This window comes from Vombatus ursinus, unplaced genomic scaffold (genome assembly GCF_900497805.2).
Source record: "Vombatus ursinus unplaced genomic scaffold, bare-nosed wombat genome assembly UNPS02014798.1, whole genome shotgun sequence".
NCBI lineage: Eukaryota > Metazoa > Chordata > Mammalia > Diprotodontia > Vombatidae > Vombatus > Vombatus ursinus.
This window is the reverse complement of record NW_020954576.1, coordinates 16859945-16874578: the sequence shown is the minus strand read 5'-3', so window position 1 is coordinate 16874578 and position 14634 is coordinate 16859945. Positions and strand designations below refer to the sequence as shown.

Here is a 14634-nt window from a genome sequence, read left to right as displayed (position 1 = left end):
TATTAAGACCCATATGTAGCACAGGGATGGCTTGAAGGGAGGTAGAATAGACATCTCTGGCCTCTTCTCCCCCTGCCCTTCTTCAAGAAAGACTTTAATTCCTTCCAGGAGGAGAAACAAGAATTTGAGGCTGGAGGTCACTTTGTTCTTCTCAGAGAGAGAGGGTGAGGGGGTGCTTGGCTAAAACTTATATATTTGTTCCCTTAAATATTATTATCTTAGGGGGTACAATTGTGTTCAATCTAACATGATCACTATGTGGGGGAGGGAACAAACTCTGTATCTGAGGCTTGACCCCCTTCCCATCAAATACCAATTCCACAAGGAACAAATAAATAAACCCATTTATCCAAATTGGTAGTAAAACAAAAATCAGAAAAAAAAAGTATACATAGGAAAATATATACGAGGCAATGCAGAGTGAAGGAGCTCTCCCATTGGGAATGAGATAACTCAGCTCAACTGAGGAGAGTGCTAGATTTCATCTAAGGGAAAACTCAAGTCTCTAGTACAGCAAATTAGAGATCAGAATTCAATGGAGACTGCCAGCTCCACTCACATCTTCCCAGAGTCTTTTCCTTCAGCATCCTGAAGTGGGTTGGGCCTCTTCGATCTTCCTTCTCAAAGATAGAAGCCAGAAGTTTTCAAAGATTTCAAGCTCGACAGAGGACAAAAGAAGTCTGGACCTCACCCTCTCTCAACCAACTCTGTCCTCCCCTCCTCACACAAGGCAGGACATTCATCTCCATCAGGAAAAAGAACATCTAATATCAATGGGCTTTGGAGACATGGGTTACATTCAAGATGGAGAGAAAGAATTCTTACTAAATGTGGTTATGGGGAAATCCTGAAATAGATTATCTCAAGGATTTCTTGAACATACTCACAACTACTGCTACATTGAATCCTAACAATTTCTGTTGCTGTCATTGAATGGCTGTTGGAACTTTTGGGGAAATACTCAGGAAAAAAAAGAGCCTTCCAGTACTTTTCTTTCCCTTCCCCTTGTAACTCAACATACATGGTAACCAGCTTTATAAAGAGGTCATTGACATTTCTGTACCCTTGACAGTTGTAACTCTAAGTAGGAATCTCTACTTGCCTTCTATAGGACCAGGACTGTTCACTCTGAGACCCAGTTTTGAGATCATCTAACAGAAGGGGTAAAGGTTGAGTTTCTATTCCCTTTAGCCTCTTAATGTGATAGTGAATCAACTCATCATTTTCATTGAAAATGACACCATATTTGCATAACACAGAAATTCACCAAAGGCAATATCCTACATTCTTAAAAGAACCCTTGAAGAGAACTTAGCAATTACATTTATAATGGAATGAGCAATTACAGCACAGAAGAAGCAGGCATTTCATCTTTTTTTTTTTCAACTTTAGGGATACAAGTGGGAGGTGCCTAAAATTAGGTTATTCAAATTTTCTATAATCTTTCAGCTTGAATTTTGCTAAGTGTAACATTGAAAGGCATGAAATAGAGGGGGAGGGGAGATTGCACTTTCATGTAATTTATATTTTTGGGGCTAGCCCTGTGATTTCATTGATACAGAGAATTGCAAGTAAAGAAATTACCTTTACCAAGGCAGATCAGTGTCTGAGTTACAGATAATAGTCTTAGAAGATTAGTTGGGAAACCAAGCAGATATTATTTAATTAAACTCACCCATTTTATAAAGAAAGGCCTAGAGAGGCTAAATCACTTTTCTTAGGCCATACAGGTAGTAACAAGTCAAAGTGTGATTTAAACTGAGGTTTCTAAAACTACCACTTTATAGGTGCAAACTATTATTTTTTAAAACATCATTAAAATAAGGTTTTCATATCACTTTAATTTCTAAATGTATCCTATTTACCCTTCTCTTTCCCTTTCCCTGCCCCCTCCCCCCCCATAAAGAACCATCTCTTATAGGGTTAGGGATAGGAATAGCCAGTCGGCAAGTAGTTATTAAGTGCCAACTATATACTAGGCACTGTGTTAAGTACTGGCGGTTACAAAAAAGGCAAAAAAATAGTTCCTGCTCTCAAATAGATCACTGTCTTATTAGTTGTGTGACCAAGTCACTTAACTGCAATTGGCCTTGGTTTTCTCAAATGTGAATTGTAGATATAATAGAATCTATTTCCCAAGGTTGCTTCTTCTTTCTAGTTTCCTTATCTATAAAATCAGGAAGCTGGATTGGATAATTTCCAAGATACCCACCATCTCTACACTTATGGTTCCACGATCTCTAATCATTTCCCTAGATAAACACCTTGTGTTAGCCAAATAGATCTTTTCACTCTCCCCTAAACATTTCCTGTGTAATCTCATCTTCACTCATAGTGTTTCCTCTGGTTGTTCCATTTCCTCTTTGCCATTCCCATTCTGTCTAGGTTCCAAGCCTAGTTTAAGATTTACCTTCTTCTTCAGATCTTTCTTGACAACCTCTCCCCTCTCCCCGTAGTTTCTTCCTTGCAAACTCTTTTAGTACTTACTATTTGCAACTCATCTGGTACTTATCATGTACTCCTTATTATGGATAGATAGACATAGATTTGGACATCCATCTATATATTGATGTAGATACAGTTATCCTTTCTACATCATGACTTTCCCCATTGCAGTTTTGATATATCATAGGACGGCATAAGAAATGAAATGGGAAATTTTGGGGAGTTTTGTGGAAGCCACAGGTGACACAGAAAAAGTTTGGAAACTTAGAAATGTATAACCTATATGTATAGCATTGTATAATAACAACATAATTTATCTTTTAATACCATAATAATTCAGACCTCTTCTTTGTACAAAGGGAGAGCCAAAGAATTTCACATGGATTTTCCAGGTCATGGGGGCACCATGCTCCTAACTCCTGTGATGTGGAAGGGATAACTGTAGACACATCTGTATCTATCTTTCTATCTGAGTGAAAGTCAGCTTTTTTGTTTCAGTAATTTTGTTCAGTCATGTCTGACTCTGTGACTCTATTTGGGGTTTTTGGGCAAAGATATTGGAGTGGTTTGCCATTTCCATCTCCACTTCATTCCACAAATGAGGAAACTGTTGTAAACAGGATTAAATGACTTGCCCAGAGTCACACAGCTAGTAAGCATCTGAGGCTGGATTTGAACTCAGGTCCTCCTGACTCCATGGCCGGTACTCTATCCACTGCACCAAACAGCTACCCATTTCAATGATTACCTTCTAGATGGAACAACATATACAATATCTAATGCAACCCCGCCACTCAAAAGAAAACAAAACCATTATCATTCTTACTACATAATCATGCAATCAATGAAGTATCTATTAAACACACACACACACACACACACACACACACACATATATGCGCATATATGCCGGGCACCGTTTTGGTGCTTGGGATATAAATACAATGAATAAAACAATCCTTACAAATGATGTTCATTCTAATGTTGGGGACAACTAGGACATATATAAATATAAATAGAATAATACAAAATAATTAAATACAAGGTAGTTTGAAAGGGAGGACATTAGCAGTTGTGTTCTACATGAGTTCATATAGAAAAGAAGTGTCAAACAATCACAGGCCCCATGAGATCCACAACACTCCTGAGAGCTACCTGAATGAAATTAAAATTCAAATGGGAAATATTTGACAAAAGAAATAAAATACAAGAAAACAAAGATAACATTACATTTGAAAACTAAGTCAGTATGCTCCCTACAGGGATCCCTATGTGTAGATTAGTGGTCCCGGTCCTTTTTTGAATTTGACACTGCTGATCTACCAGGTAGTGCTTGGGCTGCATCTTGAAGGAAGAGAGAGAATTCTATGAAGTTCAGGTGAGTGAAGAGGACTTTCCAGGCATGGGGGGACAGTCCGAAGGAGTGAAGGAGGTAAGAAAAAGGGAGCACACAAGGTGACTTCTCTAAAGGCATTTAAAATAGTCGGCAAGACATTTAAGGATTTGATTGTTATATACAAGAATTGTCCCCAATTTCCTGAGGAAGTAAGGGGTTTCTCCATAAGATTTCCCTGGGCAGAGACAGTGCACCAATAACAGTCTTATCTTATTTAAAAAGGAAAAACAAACGTTGCTTCCCCCCCCCAAGTCATCTTTTTTTTTTTTTTTGTAGCACTCTTAATGTTCTCTTCCATGATCCGTAAAGACCAGCAGTTAATGGTGTTTTTGAAACTCCAAAGACAAGTTGCCTCAGCTACGTTTGATTCTAGCTTGATTTTCTGTCTTTTCAGGCTCTGAAATTACTAAAGGAGTAAGTTCATTTTTGTTACACTAGCCTTTAATGCAGTCCTATGTGAGGAGCACCTGGTGGTTATATAGCTTATGACCAACTCAGAACCAGAGAAGATGTTATACAAATGGGGGTCCTAGAAAAAGTTGGGTAATGGGTATATAATTAAAGGACAGAAGTGACTCCAAGATCCAGTGACTGTCTGTCATAAAATCTTTGCTTCTAGGTCCCCCAAATAAAGCCATAACTAGGACAAGGTAACTTGGTTTATTTTTTTCATAATGTGATAATATTTTGAGTTGTTATGTCAACTCAAATGGAAATAGGAACTACCAAACTGTACATAAGGATCCCTGTAGCTGCATATTGACTTAGAAAATGACATATTAATTATATCTGTGTTTTACTGTATTTTTTATTTATTTTGTTAATTATTTCCCAGTTACATTTTAATCTAGATCAGGCAGCACTCAAGAGTCTTGGAGGCCCAATTCAGAGTACGTGTTTGAAACTTCTGATTTAGAGGATACTAACAGTACCTTTTGTCCTTCAGGTGTAAAATCAACTGAGTTTACTATCTAGTTAGCAAAAATAATTGATCAAAATTGGAAGTTCCCAGGGAGTCTGGCCTGCTAGATGGCCCTTATTCCTAACATTCATCTATGATTACTGTTACTTTATATAGGATCACATGTTTAGAAATAGTTGTTGAGTCCAGCCCCTTCATTTCATAGATGATAAAATTTAGGACCAGAAATGTTGAATTGCCCATGATCACATGGGTGCTAAGTAGCAGAGCTAGTGTTCAGAGCAAGAGCCTGTGCTTCAAAATCCAAGAGTCTTTCCACTATTCCACTACTATCTTCACTTTGAGGTAAGAACCCCCCACCCCTACTAATATCGAGCAATTGAATACCTATCTTTATTTAAAATGGCCTTCTTTGTGGCACAATCCTCGGATAGCTGAATTGACTTGACTTGAAAAAAGATGTAATTCTAGTGACCAAGACATTGAGATTAGGCTGAAAGTTATCAAAATAGCTCTATAGCTCAGAACTTAAAAGTGGCTTATATTTCTAGAATTTTAAATGAGTCTTGGTTATATCTTAAAATAACTTAGTAAGATTCGGTGGTGATATTCCCATCATTTACATTGTGCAGATGAGGAAAACAGATTTAGATAACCAAAGTGACTCACCTGCCTCATAAGCTTGGTCAAAATAGGAAGATGCATATATCTAATCTTGTTTGTACATAGTTGTTTTCATGTTGTCATCCCTATTAGATTGTAAGCTCCTTGATGGCAGGGACTGTCTTTTGCCTTTCTTTGTAACCCCAGAACTTAGTGTAGTGGCTGGTACCTAGTAGATGCTTAATAAATTCTTATTAACTGACTCATTGACCTCATAAGCTTGGTGGAACTGAACTTTCAAATAGATGACAAGTCTAATAATTTTTTAACTGTCTGACCCCCTCCCCACTTTTTTTTGGCTATTCTTGTTAGTAGGGGCTGGGCAAAGCAAAGGGGAAGAGAGGGCTAGTTGACTTACAGTTCAGCCCCAAATCATGTATGTTCATTTTCTTTTTAATGTGTCTAACAATTCTCATCTACTATCCATGAGCCAGGCCCAAAAGATAGCAGTAATAAGTTAACAAGAATTATTTTTTTTTTGGCATTGGGAAAAGTGAATACCATCTCTCTAGATTAGATTTCATTAGCCAGTAAATTGGAAGACACAGACTGAACTCTAAGGCTTGCCTGGAGGAAACTAGCTGGCTCAAGGGATGAGTGTTGGACTTGGAGTCAGGAAGCCCTGAGTTCTAATACTGACTCATTTACCAATTGTGTGACCCAGATCAAATCACTTAATCTTCCTCAGCTTCATTTTCTTATCTGTAAATCACTAATAATAATAAGACCTTATTATCACCTAATAGCACAGAGTTATTGTGAAGATCCAATGGGCTAATTTATGTAAAACATTTTGCAAACCTTAAAGCACTATGTAAACATAATTATTGTTATTGTTATTATTTGGTTGATCTTCATGGTGACTGGTTCCTGCTGTCAGATAATTTCATATGCCTATTGTGCCTATCTCTCTACGCTGCCCAGGGACTTTTGTGCTTGGCACTTAATCTGTCTCTCCCCTTACAGCAATCATAAGATAGTGTGGAAAGAAACTCAGAATCAGTTCATTTAAAATAAAACCAGCAATATACTATGTCTGTGAATGGAAATTCCAGGAGAAGAATGTTTTAAATGTGACTTATGTATGTCAGAAGGCATGCAGTTGAATGGGATTCATTGTCCCTGAAATTTCTGAAACACCAAAGTTAAAAAAAGAAAGATGATGAACCAGTTCCTAAAAGAAAAGAATAATTACAAGTGTCTAAAATATAGGGTAGAATGATTTTATATTGGTCCCCTGAATAGGGGGATGTATAGGATTTGGGAACCCTTTATCCCAGTTCCTCCTTGCTCCTCTATCCTGAGCACAGCATATCTTGCCAACATCTGAATAGCTTCTTCTATTCAGAGAAATGTGTGATATTAGGCAAGTAATGTTGTGTTATAATTTTAAACACCCTACTTTGCAGAGCTAGGTAATTGCTAGAGGTTAATTTCTATTTTCCCTGCTTGGCATACATCTCTAGTCATCACCATGGAAACATATGTATCACATGACACGTGATACCATAAGTCTGCATTGTATTAAAGGGGGAGAGCATTGTGAGCTGGAATATGTATCCTTGAAGTTTTAAAATGTATATACACACACATGTATAAAGGACATTGGGATTTTTTCTCATTCCCCTTTACATGAATGAATCCTTATGGTATTTATCTAGTTTCCCCTTGGATTTCTTTCTAAATCTCAGTAACATCTATCTAAAATATGTACATTTAAAAAACTGTTATCTGAATATCAGAAGGATTAGAACTGGATTGGGAATTCATTGGTATAATGAACTCCTAAGTGAGAAAATTCCAATCAGTGCAGGTCTTTGAGAACTGCCTAGAATACTTAGAGTTACACAGCCAATATATGTAAGAGATGGTACTTAAACCTAGGTTTTCCTGCCTTCAAGGCCAGCTCTCTAGAAACTATTCCATGTTGCCTCTCATTTAGAATATAAAGTAGGAAAAATTTAGTACAATTCTTATCTGGGTTTTCTTGTAATATAAATTAGTCCAGTTGTTACAATCCAGTGCCAGTTTATGGAACGTGAAAAAATTACAATCACTACCTGTTAGATGCTGCTAAAATGTGACTTTTGCTTATTTGGATTGTTGAAACATAATTTGTGAAACATAACAATCACATTTCAGAAGCCTAATAGGATATGATTAGCTTTGACAAATCACTTCCTCTTTCTAGGTCTCAGTTTCCTTCCCAACAAATGAAGAGATTGTTTGGATTACTCTCTAACGCCTCTTCCTGTTCTAATTCTATGATTCCAATAACTCTGAGGTGACCATTAGTCTCAGCTGCCAGCCTGAGTGTTAAGAAGAGATTCTGTCTGAGAATTGCATGTCATTTGTCTTTCTTTGATGACAATAACCTTCCTGATCCGTCTTTAACCAGAGGGTTTATGCTCTGAGCTGTTGTTCCAAGGTCAGTTTTGACATTTCTCTGAGCCACACCTCCATGCTTTCTTGTCTGGTCTCTCTCATAGCTGATAGCTCCATATATTTGCAGGAGTTTTGGTGGAGTCTAGTGAACCTGTTAGTCTGCGGCTGTCTTGTAGTAGCAGAGCCAAATGATCCTTCTGTGCTTGAACATGTAATATCCTTGCTATAGTGGTCTAAGCAGCTCAGCTCACCTACCACAGATGATTCTGATAGAAACAACGTGTGCTTATTTTAAAAAAATTGCTTTCATTTATGGTGTATTTGAAGATGTAACACCTTGCTGCCATAAATACAGGAATACTACATGAAACAGATGAAATTCAAAGTTTTTGGACTAGGAATCAGACATTGCTAATATCTCATTTTGGCTTTGATTTACCCAATCATTTTGGACCCAGTCACTTCCCAGCTATGCCTGTTTTCCACTATACATTCTGTAACATTGAAATATGGAACTGTGCATAGTAAATCAAGGGTTATATCAGTCCTATCCAAAGCAGGATTCTTGGACAGATAGATTTTGAGGAGAAGGAGTTTTTATCTGGCTTCAGATGTACAACATTCTTCCCCGTGTTCCAGATGTGAAGAAGTGAATTGCAAGAGAAAAACAAAACAAAACACAGCGCATTTCTACTTTCCCCTTCCAACTCTTTGGTATATTGGAAAGGTTAGTCTAGCTGTAATATGATTTTAAAAATTTGAACTCATTTTAATTGTATAAAGATTACAATTGATAGTAGTAACAAAGGTACAATGTTAGTCAACAAGCATTTACAAAGTGTCTACTATGTGTCAGAAACTATCCTTAACATTAAGAATACAAAAAAAGATATATGCAAAGTATATATGTGTGGTTATATATATATATGCACATATATACATTATATATACATCACATATTCACATACATGTACATGTACATATGTGTATCTGCTGACACCCCTCCCCCCCAAAAAAAGTACTTGCTTCAAGGAGTGTGCCTTTTGTGGGATATGAGACATACTAAATGTAAATAACTAGGCACATATATGTATATACACACATATATACCCACATACATATATCACATCTATATGTATGTGTATGCATGTCTCTCTCTCTCTCTGTATATATATATATATACACACACACACATATATATATACACTATATATATATATATACACGTATATATCAGAATTAGAAGACGTTAGTATGTCAACAAAAGAATGTCGTATAAAGTGAAAACCAAGTTTAAGACTTGAAAAGCATAAATCACACAGTAGAAGAGAGTGAATCACCTTATGAACATTTACCTTGGGTTTTGTTTACTGTGATGGATACAGACCTATCTCAAACCAGTCTCTGTTGTTGGAATAGGGAAATACTTTGATCTCCATGCTCAGAGCAAAAACCTTCCATGCCTCCCCGAGCCTCCCAATGATACACAGAAATAGAATTTTATGCCTAAACAGGCTGGAAGGAACTTGACAAATTTATCTAATCTATTGCCCTGTCAGACCACCCTGAAACCATTCTAGAAAGGTAGCTCTTCTTAAGAAGGTTTAGAGAAGAAATTTGTGTAATATTCTTTGGAAAAGTATGACAACATCTCATCAAGAAATTCTTCCTTAAGCCTTTCCTGCTACCATTAAACCCAGGCCCTCATTCTATCATAGTATAAATAAAGTATAGCTGCTTGTCATTTTTCCTACAATGACTTCTCATATGCTATGACAATTAGCTTATATTCAGCAGAATTCAGTAGATCCTTCACTTTATAATTTCCTTTGACTTTTTAAAAAGAGAAAATGCCTGCCAAGGTGCCTTCTCACTTGAATAAAACTACTGGAGTTCCAAGACTCTCTTTCTTAGATACTTAAAAAGGGTTATAGATGTGTTCACCATGCACTAACACTGAACCCTCAGTTCTTCAGACTTGCAGTGGGCTGATGGAAGGTGTTATTTGCCTTTAGCTTCCAAGTATGCAGAACAGTATACTTTAACATGAAGTGGCTTCTTCTAGGTTATACAAAAGGTTAGACACACAGCCCTGTATTTCTGTAAGGAATAGTCTCCCCAGATGGCAGGTCCAAAACACTTGATTTCTTATTTCTTTTCCTTCTGTGTCTGAAGTAGTGGTTGGATTGCAAAGATTTAGCCCTCTGGTCAGAGCCCTGGCCAACCTAAAATAGACAGGAAGAATATAATATAATATGTATTCCCAGCCACGGCCAATGTATTGATCTGTTTTTTGGGAGTACACATATTTGTTATAAGGGATGCCTTCTGTTTGGGGTGGTTGATAGGTTGTTAGGTTACTGATTGCTATAAAAAGGAGCATCAATAATACTCTGTGTAGTACAAAAACAAACAAAAAAGGGCAGAAGGGGATACAAACAAATGGAACAGTTATGTTAACACCTTGTTATATTTGATATATATATATATTACATACTTTTGAGAAAATCAGCTATATAAAACCAATTCAGTTTCTCATAGATGCTGTTTCTTACTTTTGTTTGTATATTGAAGTATTTGTGTTTGATAAATAAGTTCACGAAAAAAGAAAATTTAATTTTGTAAAAAGCATATAACTAAAAAAAGAGAATCGGAGCTCTTTTACAATTTTACGGCTTTTTATACTAACCACTTGTTGCTCTATTTCCTGCAACCAGTATCAGACTACCTAATTGGACATTTTCTGTGTGGCTTGGGAGTAACCAGCACCATTTTCACTTTTTTCAGTTGGTATGGGATGGATTATCAGTTGCCAATTGCCTTCAGGCATTTTGCCCAATAGTGACTGGGGTTATGAGAATTTTTTGTTTGTTTGTTTACTTGCTAGAAACCATTTGCCTCAAACGGAAGATTCCTTTCTCCCATGCTTTAAATGTTCTCCCTCTTCATCTCTGCCTCCTGGTTTCCTTCAAATCCCAGCTAACATCCCACCTTCTATAGGAAGCCTTTCCCACTATCTCTTCTTTCCATTTCCTTTCTTCCATTGCTTACTTCCAATTTATCCTGTATATAGTTTTTTATGTATATTGCTATTTGGATGTTTCTACCCCATTAGATTGTGAACTACCTGAGGAAGAATTATCTTTTACTTTTTTTGTGTGTGTGTGTTCCCAATGTTTAGCACAGTGAATAATTGTTTGTTGACTGATTGACTGAGCTCAGGGACAATCAAACCAAGACCCACTCATTTTTACTTCTGGCTTACCTCCTGATTAATTCTCTGGTTTCAAAGGTAGTACATTGGGCTTAGTCTATAATATACTCAGTAATTCTCCAGATTGCAGAAACCCTTCTTCTAATCATCATGGCCTTCACCTTGGGGAAATCTCTTCTCCTATTAGCTAATTTCCCCATTCTCAATCTTGAACTGAGAAAATTAATGGCTATGTGATTTATTAGCAGTATCAAGTAACATAAAAACACAAATAAATACTCAAACAAGGTATAAGAGACTGCGATGGGACTTACAGCCAGAGTCACCTATTTTCCCTCTCCTGTACCATCCTCCCAGATGGTCTGAGGAGGGTCGAGGAACAACAAGACTGAAATTTAAATAGTGGGTTGAGCTTTCTGTAGCATTGTGCTGTGGGGAAATAGCGAAAAAGAAACAGCTGTGGACTGATTTTCAATCTTATGAACTGCCAAAACTACAATTCCGTTCTAGTCCCCCGTACCACATGCTCTTCTTCTTTTTCTCTCCTGTCTGGTCTCTGCACTCAAACACTAATGTCTCACTTTCCTCTATAACCGTCCATATGCTTCCTTCAAAGCTTGGGTAGATGTCTTCTCCATAAGGTCACTGGAACCACAAAACAAACTCAATTGTACTGAATGCTTATGAATGCTTTAGCCCAAATATTCTCCATTAGTCTGGGAAGGTCCTTCAAAGCCTTTGTTATCCCAGAGAAGATCCTCATTCTAGGCTCTCAGCAATCTACAACTATGTTCCCCTGGATACCCCAACCAAAAATCTGCAGCTCCTGAAAAATCACTTGTGGATGCACTTGGCACCTGCAAGTGTGCTCTGCAAACATCATGATAACATTAGCATTTGGTGTAACAAGAATGATTATATGAACATCATAAGTAATCATCCCACAGTACTGTTGACATCAAATTCACATTACCATTAGATGTAGTAGACATAGCACAATGCAAAACACCACTTGCCGACATTACGAGAGTATGTGCATACCCATAGTATACATGCAACCAATCATAAACTGCAAAAAAAGTTAACCCCAGCAATATCAATAATCCTAGATAATAGCAATACATGTATAATACATGTATAATATATTAAACTATACACAAATAGAAAAATCATGCTTATACTACAAATATATAGGTACAGAATATGTAAGATGCTAGCAATAATTAATATCAACACATGCATTCACACACAAGACATGTATTACTTGAGGAAACATTTATATTGTCATCAGACTATATAGCCATTTCTCATAATTTTTCTGATAGCATAGATTAGCCTACTGATGAGGTAAAATAGTTCTAGCTGTTTTGTGATTTAACTGACCTTGTGGGATTGATATCTGAGTTGGTTGATAGTATAGGTTGATCATTATTATTATCATTAGATTGATAGGCCTGCATTTCTAAATGAGAATTTGTTAGGGGCTTAAGATATCTATCTGAAATTTTAAGCTCTGGGTATATTGTGTTTGTAACCTATGGTCTCTACAACTGAGATTCTAGGCTAGATATGTTATTCTTCTGTGTTCAGCCCTCCGCCAATTTGAATTGAAGTCTTCTTTAGTCCTAGAGAAGGTCAATGGGTTAAGGAACATAGTATCTTTTTCACTGGAAGCATCTCCTGAGCTATCACCTGTTTGGTGGTTAAATTCCTTCGTAAACCCTGATTAAGCTGGTTTATTTTGAACCCAAAGATGACACTACTGAATAAGAGAGGAAGTGTAAAGACTTGGAAGCATTAGAAAACACGTAACTTCAAATGTAACATATGGATTCACAGGCATTTGAGATATCCACCTCAAATTGAAGTCTCTAACTATGTGTATACATAAAGGCAAACTGTACTTTATATTATGTTTTTTATCTTTTCAATTCTCTACAACTGTACAAATTTAAGCAGAATTTTCTTACAATAGGTGATTTTCAGCTTTGCAAATTTGATAGCCTAGACTACTTAATTAAAGGAATTTTATGTATTGATTCTATTGGATTCAATGAACAATCATAGTGCTATTACTTTGAAAACCTAGATGATTCTGAAAAATGTCAGAAGTTGCTCTTCAGTCTGAAAAATTCATATCCTCTTCTTCTGGTGAATATTGGATCTGGGGTTAGCCTTTTGGCAGTATATTCCAGAGATAATTTTAAGTATATTACTGGTACCAGTCTTAGGAGAGGAACCTTTTTTTGGGTCTTTGCTATCTTCTGACTTGGCTACACCACTTTTGAAGAGGCTCTTTAAATGTTGTCCCATGGAGATAGTACCAAGGTGGATAAACTACTGTAAAGCATTTATGGAGGGGAATATGGGAGATTTTCATTGCCAGACCAGGCTGTAAGCCCTAGTTTTGGAAACATTATGACCAATTAGAAAAAAAAGAGACTGTCAGCAAAGAGAACCTGGCCAGAGCAACTTTAATCACTATCACCAGAAACACTGATTCAAGCATGGATATGTAGACTTAATGAGAACATTAAGCAGGTGGTATTTGTTGGAACTTTCTTTTTTTATTTTGCAAATCAATACCATTTCCATGAGACTTCTTATATATTCTTCTTGTGTATTCTTTGTATCCAAGAGGCAGATGAAAGCACTTTTTTGAGAGCATGAAGGTTATTTTGGAGCAATGGATGCTCTCCTAGAACTATTGAAATTACCCTGATCTGTTGTCTGAAATTGCTACCAGAACCTTCTACAACCACAACACAATAGGCAGACTTCTTTCCCTTTTTAAAAAAGAGATGTATTCCATTGGCTTTTATTATAATAGACTATGATCTGAATCAAAATGAGTGAAAGAGCAGATGTACTAAGTTTCTAAAGAAATTTTGCGTTGTTCCAAGGGAAACCTCTAAAAGAAATGAATATAGAGGGATAGACTCTGCCCATTTCACTGAGTATCCCTTGTTTAAATACATTCAATAAAGTCACATTAAGCCTATCATGTGGGAAATAATGTCATTCAATGAAGCCTCTTCAGGGGAGATGGTCTGTCTTCAACAGGCAGCAGTTCAATGTCTAATCCAGAATGTTAAAAGTCATTCACCTCATCTGTATTCTAATCTAATCACAACTTTTGTAAATATGCTCTTGGGAGCATCTTTTCTCTCCATGTTATTTACTGAGCATTGGTTTTCAGGTTTTTGTGTTGATGAAAATGTCAAAGCATAACTTTGATGTGTATGTATGTATATCTTTTTTTTTAAAGCATTTCATTCTGAAAGGTTCTATGTAGTCAGTCCTAAGGGTTTAATGGTTTGTGCACCATTTTACTCAACTTTAAAAACTAGTATATTTTAAAGAAGCAATTTGTCAGATTTTTTGAAAACATTTCCTCTTGAGAGTGGCATTGTTTCCTTCCTTTTTGTGGATTGGGTTATTGAGACACTTTCTTGGGCACTTGCGTGTAATTTGCATAGTTTATATGTGAATGAAATAGTGGATAAAGCATAGTATGGTATAGACTTAATTTAGGTTACCAAAAAATACAAGCAGCTAATAAAATAGACAAGTTGTCAAGAGGTGGGAATTGGCAACTACTTCAGATTC

The 14634-nt window shown here is 36.6% G+C and overlaps 1 protein-coding gene and 1 pseudogene across 1 annotated transcript in view; both read left to right on the top strand.

Annotated features, from left to right (window-relative positions):
• LOC114049853 (regulator of G-protein signaling 7-like) overlaps window positions 1-14634 on the top strand; it is a 633475-nt gene that overhangs the window by 252036 nt on the left and 366805 nt on the right. The window lies entirely within an intron of this gene.
• LOC114049764 lies at window positions 12751-13747 on the top strand (annotated as a pseudogene).